Here is a 10,594-nt window from a genome sequence, read left to right as displayed (position 1 = left end):
CAATCTAATTAGTTTTTAATATATATATATATATTTACTTTAACTGAATAAGGGTAATCCCAGTTTGTAAGATTATGAATTTATTAAATTAGTTGTTGATCTGATGACGCTTTGGTGAAGAAACAGTTAATTTGTTAATTAATCGTATCTCTAACATGCTTGAATTAGTTGTACTTGTAGGTGAACATCAATTTGAATAAAAGATATTTTTTTCCGCCTAAGTTGTATGGCATATGCAGAGATTAGTCAATGAAAAAATAGATATCAATTGCCAAGTAACTTTTTACTGATTGAAGGAATATCAGCATTACGTATAGCTCATAGCTGATTGCAGTTGATAAAGCAGTTTTTGGTGGTAAAATTTTATGTTTTGAAATTAAATCATACTAATTTATTATGGTTTAGTTTTAAGTTAAGGAAAATTATGTAATTAATTAATGTTTAGTAATAAGCGTGTATATGAAGACGTGTCATGTACTTATTAGTTTGATGTAAATACTTGTGCGAGCAAGTTTTTACCATCTCTGATTACATAATTTTTTGTTCTAGGATATATCACATATATAGGGAGCAAAATTACAGGAACATTATTAAACTAATTTAATTTAATGTGCTCAAACAAACAAGATAATAATTGTACATACTTAATTTTCTTTAATATCAACCGCGCATCGCCCGAGTACGAACACTAGTATATAAAATAGGAGAGGTATAAGCAATGTGGTTAAGCCAAGTGATAAGCTAATAGCTAGCCATTTGGCAATTTTAGGACAATGTATGTAATAACATTGAATTTGAATTAAGAGAGAGTTTTTTAGATAAAGTTTTTGAATTTAACTTAAAGATAAAGTTTTAAATTAATGTACTTACTTTTTAGGATTTTATCAAAGTTGTTAGCCTATTCTAATCCCAATTGTTCGATTGTGATATAAAAAATAAAAAAAAACAATTGACGGCTAAATAATTTGAAAATTATAAATCACCTCAATCAACATTATTTGGAATATTCCTAGGATTTAAAATTTAAATTAGAATTTGAATTGAAAGAGTGAAATAGAATTGAGATTAAAAAAAGTGATTCTGAATATAAAGATAAACACGTTTGGATTGGCATTAATTTATTAGGACAATATTATCATTAGCATGCAACAAAACTGAGTTTGAACTGAAAGATAGGATTTTAAATTTGTAGATAATTTTTTTGAATTTGAATTGCAAATATATCCTTATTTTATTTCAGTGTATTTTTTTTAATGTGAATTGAAGGATAAAGATTTCTATTGAATTTGAATTGAAAATATCTCCCAGAATCTGCACAATTTGAATTGAAAGATACTTATCTTTTCAAAACTAATCAAACATTATCCTTCATAAATTAAGCCGGTAAGCAATTAGATTTTCAAAAATATTAAACGTGGAGCACATGATATCATTCATCAATAAAATATTTTGAAAGACAAGTGTTATATTTCCCTTCTTAATTGTTAAAAAGATAATGATGAAAATCAATTAAAAAAAAGGATATGGACAATTAGTTTGAAGATTGTGACATATTTTGTAATATGATTTAATTTTAACTAAATCAAGTCAATTTTCTATATAAAAAAGAAAAAGTATGGAAAATTAGTTTGAGGATCGTGACAATATTTTGTAACATGATTTAATTTTAACTAAAAGATAAAGCTTTTAATTAGCGAAAGTCAATTAATATAAAGATCTGGAAAAGTTTGAATATCATAACACATTTTGATATGTGATTTAACTTTAGCTAAACTATAAAGCTTTTAATTAAATATTGATAGTTTTAGATTTTAAATTGAAATCTACAATCTTATTCATCCTTATCAGAATTTGGTTTTAAGGATAAACACATTTTCCAAAACAAAAATTACTACCCTATCTTAACTAATTAAAAGGATAAAATTTAAATTTTGAATTTGAATTAAAAAAGCTAAAATTATTCGAATTTTTTCTTCTATATATAGAGAAAGGAGGATGGCAGGCTTAGACTGAGAAAAAGATTTTTAAGCTATATGATTTTTTGATTTCATTATTGGATCTTCTTTTGTTATTGCATATCATCGATCATCGATGCGATCTTTAAATTTCTTCATATTAGCTGTCTTCTCTTCTTTGTTATTTATTTTACTAATTGACTGATCATTAAATTATCGTTTTTTTTTTAATCTCACTATGAAAGGTATCAAGTCCGTATATATGAGGAAACTGAAATGAAATATAAGGTTACAAAAAGTGGATCCACCGAAAATAATCAAGTAATAAGGATGTGTTTTTATAAGCAGACTACGTGTTTTTATGCTAAATAATTTTTTGATTTCATTATTGGATCTTCTTTTGTTATTGCATATCATCGATCAGCAATGCGATCTTTAAATTTCTTTATATTAGCTGTCTTTTCTTCTTTGTTATTTATTTTACTAATTGTCTGATCATTAAATTATCATTTTTTTTTAACATCTCATTATGAAAGGTATCAAGTCCGTATATATGAGGAAGCTGAAATGAAATAAAAGATTACAAAAAAGTGGATCCACCGAAAATAATCAGGTAATAAAGATGTGTTTTTATAAGCAGACATAATTTCTACATTGTTCACACAGATTAAGTGCTCTTCTTGTGCCATTGTATTGAATTACTTCATTATTTTTTAAATACAGATGATAGTAAATTACTTATTCTCATTAATAATAAGGATAGAGAAATCAATTATTGATTTTTCCAATTGAACCCTCTCAAAAAATAAATATAGTAGTTTCTTCTTTTAGTTCCATCACTTTGGAAAGTAATTAAAGAGATTTTATAACTCTCCAAGGTCAAAAGAGAGTGAAAGTAAGGACAATGAGAAAGCCATTCCCAATACAATACTTCTTGAAACGAATCTGAAAAATGATAAATGCTTCAAAAAAGAAAAATCAAATGGTAAATTTTCTTCTCTGCTTCTTGTGTTTAGATTTCTTTTCTCCTTTCTTTGATGGGTTTTGTAATTGATTGGATTACTTTATGTCATATTAAAAAAGGTTCTAAAGAATATTCATAAATAGCCCAAAGAACCTGGTGATATGGAGTTTCAATGTTATGGGCTATAATATAATCGATTTATCTATGGAGAAGCCGAGTACTGCAAAATTATGTGAACTTACAGGTTTAAGAAAGAAGAAAATGAGGAAAATAACATCAATTATGTTTTTAAGTTTGTAATCTTACATTGTTTATATTCAATAAAATACTAAAATTGCTTATCACTTAGTTCTCGATCAATTAGTTCTGTTATCCTTTACAAATTTATTTTTAATTTTATGTCGGTTTTATAAGAGATCTTCATTTTTACACATAAAGATCTGCAAATATCACAGGAGAGAATTGATAAGATTATTATTTTTCAATCCAAATTTGTTAGTGCTCATAAGTGACCATTTCGTCGATATTTTTGCATGAAATTTAATGATGTAAAATGTTATAGAGGAATTTGATTATACACAAAGAAATACGTATTTAAATTTCAATTCCGCTTCAAATCAACGTCTTATATTCAAACTTATACTTAAGTTTTTCCTAATTGATTTATGCACTAATTAGTTATCTGTTGTTTTTTTTCCCATCATTTGAGGAGACATCTTATAATTATTTTTGGTAAATATGATCTAAAAATGACTTTTGAAGCTGAAAAAATGTAGCTATGTCCAAAGACAAAAATAACGAGGGAAAGAATCAATGAGGCGAAAAGAATTGACGAGGCGAATATTCTCCAAGAAAAAATCATGACAAAAAAAAATGAGGAGAATTCTAAATCAAGTTTGCTTGACATGCAAATTGAGTTAATTGATAAGAGATGGTCGTTCTTATGTTTCATGAGGTTGTGGTGTGTTTTAGGACCATCAATTACCGTTCTATTGATCTTAAACAAAGTGACAACAATGGCAAATCAAGAGTTTTTGTGTAGATTAGTTTTATTCATCACAAAATAAGACATGTTTTATATTCACCGATCTGGTAGATGTAAGGTCTTTCAACTTGAATCATCATAGAATGAATAAAGAAGAACCTCATTATTACTGTAGATCCGTATTAAATTTTAGATCCACGTATCTAAAACGCATGTAAGTATAGTTAAGTAACGTAGTAGGCGTTTGGCCATGAAAATCAAATATTTTTCACTTGATTTAGAATTTTGAAGTTGGAGTTGGAGTTGGAGTTGGAGTTGTGTTTGGTTATAGTTTTTACAAAGAATATTGGGTGTTTGAATGTACTGAAAGTGAAAAAAAAAAAAAAAGTGAAAACATGGTTTTACTTGTTTTCCAAATACTTCAAGTTGTATTTGAGATTTTCATGGCCAAACGCCGACTTTCAAATGAAGTGAAAAAAAAAAATTGAAAAAAAGTGAAAACTTCTCGTGGCGTATTTGGTTTTAGCTTTTATGCTACTTGGTTTTTAGAGATACTCAATTTAAGAATTTAAACATTAGGATAAAGATATATAAAATAAAATAAAATATATAAGTGTAAATTAATTTTGAGATAATCTGTAAAATTTGAGCTTATCTAGGCCTAATAAAACATATCAAGTTTCAAAAATAATTTTAAAAAAAAATCAAAATTTTCGCATAAATAGAAAAGTGAAAACTTAAAAATAAGATATAAAACTTATTTCAGTTTTGAGCGAGACACATAAATAACTAATATTCAACCATAATAATTAATATATTGAATAATGAAAAACTGCATTCAACATATCCATTGTCTACAAATAAAAATGGGTTACTCATATAAGTAATTCAAATAATGGAAATTGACTTTCAAATTGGTATGTTGAAATAAAGGATAAGAAAAAATTAATAGGTTATATGGTACATAGTTACATACTACTATAGTAAGAAAAGTCTAAATTTTCAAACAAACTTCAAAAACGACTTCATATCATTGCTTTAAACAATTTTAACATCACAATTTAGAATAAAATATGATATTATTTGGATTAAAGGTACAATACTAACGATAAGAAATTAATTAAAATATCATATTAATTAAAATGCACAAAGAAGCAGCACAAAAATAATGCACGAGTGAAATAGACCTTAATGGTAAAAAAGGAAAACTTGCAATGGTAAAAAGTTTGTAGGGTGTGGAGAGGGGGGGGGGGGGTAGTTCATTTGTTTTTATAAAGTTAAAGGGACAAAATATTTTCACTCATAATTAATATAATAGGTCACTCGAAAAAAATACTTCAATCTAAGTTCCAGACTTCTGCATATGATCGTAACTACACGCTTGGTTATTTTACTTCTCCCAAAAGAAGAAGCCGGCGACTATTATGATTTATTGTTTGTTATTGAATCATATTATATTTCAAGCTATTTACATCACCACTTATGACAATAGTTATTTATTATATGATTTGTATTCTTTAATTTTATAGTTTTCATTTTTGGGATATATTGTGTGCACAGAAGCAAAATATCAGTTGAAATTTTATTAACATAATTTTACCTAAAATGCTCAAACAAGCGATCATTGCAACTTAATGTGATTAGTTTTCACTAATACCATCCACGCATCGCGCCAGTAAAAATGCTAGTTACATAAAAAGATAAAGCAAGTAGAATATGTTTTTCTATCAAAAATACTTTATAAACATATACTTCAAAAATTGTCAACAAATTAGGAGATTTAACTCTCGGAAGAGTAGAATAAAAATAATTTGAATTGGAATGACAGATTTTAAAGGCAACTTACATAAATAAGTACCTTTTAATGCTTGCTTTCAATCAGTAGCTACCTTTGTGCTAGACAAGACATACGAGCCGAGACACTATGAAAAATATGTAAAAAAATTAATGTAGTTGGTTGGGTTCGAACCCAAGCGAGCGGGCAGAGCCCACACCCAATAACCACTCCATCACAACTGCTTGATGTTGTATACACTCAGATACACTCATAAAAAGGAGAAGAAGTTGTGAAAAATATGTAAGAAAAATAATGTGATTGGCTGGGTTCTAACCCAACCAGGCATAGGAAGCTTTGTATTTTTGTATAGCTACCAATGGAAATTTAGAAAATTAATTTAGCTACTAAATATAGATAAATCAGATATTTGTAAAGAATATTTCGAAATTTTCATTCAGTAGATCAGAGTATGAGTATGTATGCATCTTACTTGTTGCTCAATCATCTCTTGATATAGTACAATCTAAAATTCATATCCATGTCAAGTAATAACAGGAAATTGTTTTTAGTTTCCCTACTTCTCTAGACTTCTTCTATTATCTCATCTGCCTCTCTATCTTTTTTTTTTTTCCCTCTCGATTTTATTTTTGCGGTTGAGGAAGTTTAGGCAGCTGGGGATAAAAAGACCCAGTTACTTAAAAGTTGTCATTTTAATTTTCATAGGAATAGTGTAATTTATTTTTTTGGCAGTTTATGTTCAGCATGTCAGAAATGTCCACCTAACCATGAGCTATATTTTGTGAATTATTGGATATGTACACAATATATAACACATCTTAGTAAAGTTGTAATTAGCTGATTTGCAAGATAACTATAAGTATCTCCTATTCTTCGATGACCTATAGATCACGAGTTCGGGCCATAACACTAACCATGTATACTCTTGTCTAGTAAACTGCCTACATCATTGTTGGAAATATTATGGAAATCACAGAAACTCTTGTAGCTTGAGGCGTGTCAAAAGACACTGTCCTTAAGGATAATTCACCTGGTGTAGGTGTATCACAGGATTGAAAACTTCTTAGTATAAACTAGGATCACGTAAAGCTGACAAAGATTATCTTTTTGTATCCGGCACTAAACGAAGAAAAGGTGTTCAAAAGTTTTTACTTTGTTTTTCTCTCGTCATCGCAAAATGAATACATAGAATATATAGGTTGAGAAGGGGAACAAGATATTATTAACATAATAAAGACCATAGAAGGCCGTTCAAATGGTCAAATACGTTTTCCATCATCAAATCATTATTTTGAATAAATTATAGTAAAGACCAATAATGGCTATTAATGATAATAGAACCGTTAAGATGATTTCACGATTTTTCCTCATAGTCTCTTAGACACAATCTGCCAACTTTTAAAACACCATTGAAGAAAATATTAATACCCATTAAATAATGAATCTAGACATTTCTTTTTGAGATATTAAAACAATTTTTATAACAATCCCCCACTTATCTCAAAAAGAATAATAAAATATAAAAATAAAATAAGAAGTTTTGCTGGATTTTTTTTTTTCCTATGAGTACAATGCGTCGAATCTGGTGTCTCGTAGACTATGAACCAGACCTAGATAAAATAAGATTAAACTCACAGAATAATTGGTGAAGCTTAGAACTTCTATGAACCAAGAATTCTTTTGTAAGCTTAGGGTCTTATTCCATCACATTATACTCGCACAATCTTTGTCGTTATCGCGGTTTTGCGCTATGAGGCCGTGCGCGTGTCCTGGTATTCATGAGTGCTCTAGAAATTTGTCACAATTTCATAGAAGCGGCACCACTCCACACTCATATAGGTCCACCCATCAAGTGTACTCTGCAGAGCAATACACCACCTATAAAGGATATGGTAATGGATTAAGAGTTAATAACTCAGCCTCACTTTGCCTTGCAGAATTGCACTATATTCACACACCATAGGAAGGGACATAATTTTATAGTGCACACTTGATCAACTAATGACTTGTTATTACCCATATGAACCTAATTCATGGGATCTCCAATCACATAGGTTGGGTTACCATCATTGTTGATCTTCTCAATTGACAAAAGTCCCATTCCCTCGATGTTTCTTATAGTTTGTGAATTGATCAGATTCACCTCCGACTTCACATAATTTACATAATTAATTTATTCTCATAGCAGCTGCTTTAACACATTATGTCTCAAATACATATGTCTATTTTTGCCATTCAAAAATTTATATTTCACTACAGTTATTGTCGCTTGACGACCACAATATATAGACACAAAAGATGTTGGCTTTATTCCAATTGGAATACTCACTAAGAGGTCTCTTCAACATTTAGCCTCATCACCAATCAACTCTAAAAATTCACTATATTTAGTACCATAATTATAGTACCTTTCAAATATATATTTTTCCAAAACTGAGGAGCATAACATTATAAGACACCCCACACTTTCAAATATTTCGGTCTAATGAATAGTCTTTCCACAAGAAAGTTGACCTCTAAATAAATGAGAACATCTCAATATTAAAATGTAATAAAAACCTTTAAAGGCTATTCAAATAACCAAATACGTTTTTACCATTGAATTCCAATCAAATCATCATATACATTTACACCCAAGAGTTCAAAGCTACTATTATTATAGGTCTGCTACAAATTAAACAACTAAACAGGCGTTGCAAAATAAATTAATATAATGACTATTAAACAAGTTTAGTAAAGGACAAAGCTAAAGTTAGAAATATATTCAGATGATTATGTTAAGGTCTCATTAAAATTATAACTGTAGACATCTGTTTTTCCAGCATAAGACAATCTTAAAGCTGTATTTTCTTGATATGAGAAAAAACTAACATATTCAACTCTAATATGAAATAAATTATATGAACCAGTCAACGAAACAAAGTATTAATATTTTCATCTTGAAAATTATCAAACACACAGTACTCATCATCACCCACAAAAACGTTATTTTTGATAAACCTTATCAAACTCAAATAAAATATGTACCCAACTTGTCCTAATAATCACACAGAACTCAAGTTGAATCAGATGTTAGAAACATGTACCACCTCAGTTAATGCCAATGTTTTTCAAATGTGAGTTTAAGAAGAATTTTTCATTTCCAAAAACATAAGTAATTCTAGAATCACGAACATAAATCAATTATTCTTTTTCTTCAACTTGGGTGTAGAACACAAAATTATTTTAGCACAAATATGCTTAGTAGCACCAAAGTCTAACACCCAATCTCTCACACTAGCCACAAGATTCGCTTAAGAAATGACCACAATAATTATATCATCCGCTTAGCCACACTTATTTTACTTAGCGGGATTATCATTTCTCCAAATCTTCTTTTACATTGAGAGATATAATGTCTTAGTTTGCCACACATGTAATTATAGTTATTTTCACAGAAGACTTTCTTATTCACTTTGTGTCAACTAACCACGTTTTCTTTTCTCCAAATATAAACATATAATATTGTCATACCTTATTAGCCTTTCCAAAGCACATATAAAGTTCTCAGCCTTTTCTTCGTACTTCTCAAACACAAGTGCTTGGTTACCCACATTTCCCTTGCCTTAGGAACTTAGCAACAAGAGTCTCGCCAGTGACATATTTGACGTCCCAGCCAAACTCGTCGTGGACCAACCGATTCCACCAAGTGCATCCCCATTGTCCCCCAAGTAGTTCAAGTAATATTTATCGCTAGATGCCTTGTTGGAAATATTATAAACCGTATTCTCCGTAAGAATAGAGTATAGAATTATCCTTAAGATTGTTGGAAATATTATGGAAATCACAGAAACTCTTGTAGCTTGAGGCGTGTCAAAAGACACTGTCCTTAAGGATAATTCACCTGGTGTAGGTGTATCCCCCAGGATTCAACATGTTCTTTTCTTAGTATAAACTAGGAGCACGACCGACAAAAGATTATCTTTTTGTATCCAGCACTAAACGAAGAAAAGGTGTTCAAAAGTTTTTACTTTGTTTTTCTCTCCGTCACTTCTGCAAAATGAATACATAGAATATATAGGTTGAGAAGGGGAACAAGATATTATTAACATAATAAAGACCATAGAAGCCGTTCAAATGGTCAAATACGTTTTCCATCATCAAATCATTATTTTGAATAAATTATAGTAAAGACCAATAATGGCTATTAATGATAATAGAACCGTTAAGATGATTTCACGATTTTTCCTCATAGTCTCTTAGACACAATCTGCCAACTTTTAAAACACCATTGAAGAAAATATTAATACCCATTAAATAATGAATCTAGACATTTCTTTTTGAGATATTAAAACAATTTTTATAACAATATCCCAATGGGTCGTGGTATTTTTACCAGTTTTCCCTTTTTAGGACAATTATTTAGTAAATGACCTTATTATTTTTCTTGCAATTAATGGACCGTCTAGACCATATATAGCCTAAAAATCTCTTCAGAGCAAACTGAAAATCTTATTAGAAAATGTTAGACTACAGTCTATAAATATGTAAGTGTTGCAGACGTTGGCTAATAATATAATATTTTGTCGGTAAGGTTGGCAAGAACCATGCTTTTAGAGACCTAATCCAACACGGTCCGAATCTTATTTGAACTGCGAGAATAACTGACTAAGCCTTGCCATAAGGGGTCATTCTCCAAACGGGAACAATATATGAATATATATTAGACTCAAGTCTAATTTTATCCGAAAAGGTAACTTGAAAGGGCTAAATACCAATTTTAAAATATTTCAAAAGTTCCATATGTGTCATCAGGTGATGTAAACAAATGTACAACTGTTACTTCTGTAAACTTCTGGCTCTAATTTCCTTATCAAGAGTAGCCCATAAACTCCAATTTGGAATTTGTTACCTTC

Source organism: Lycium ferocissimum, chromosome 2 (assembly GCF_029784015.1).
Source record: "Lycium ferocissimum isolate CSIRO_LF1 chromosome 2, AGI_CSIRO_Lferr_CH_V1, whole genome shotgun sequence".
NCBI lineage: Eukaryota > Viridiplantae > Streptophyta > Magnoliopsida > Solanales > Solanaceae > Lycium > Lycium ferocissimum.
The sequence above is the reverse complement of the archived record's forward strand: the minus strand, read 5'-3'. Positions refer to the sequence as shown.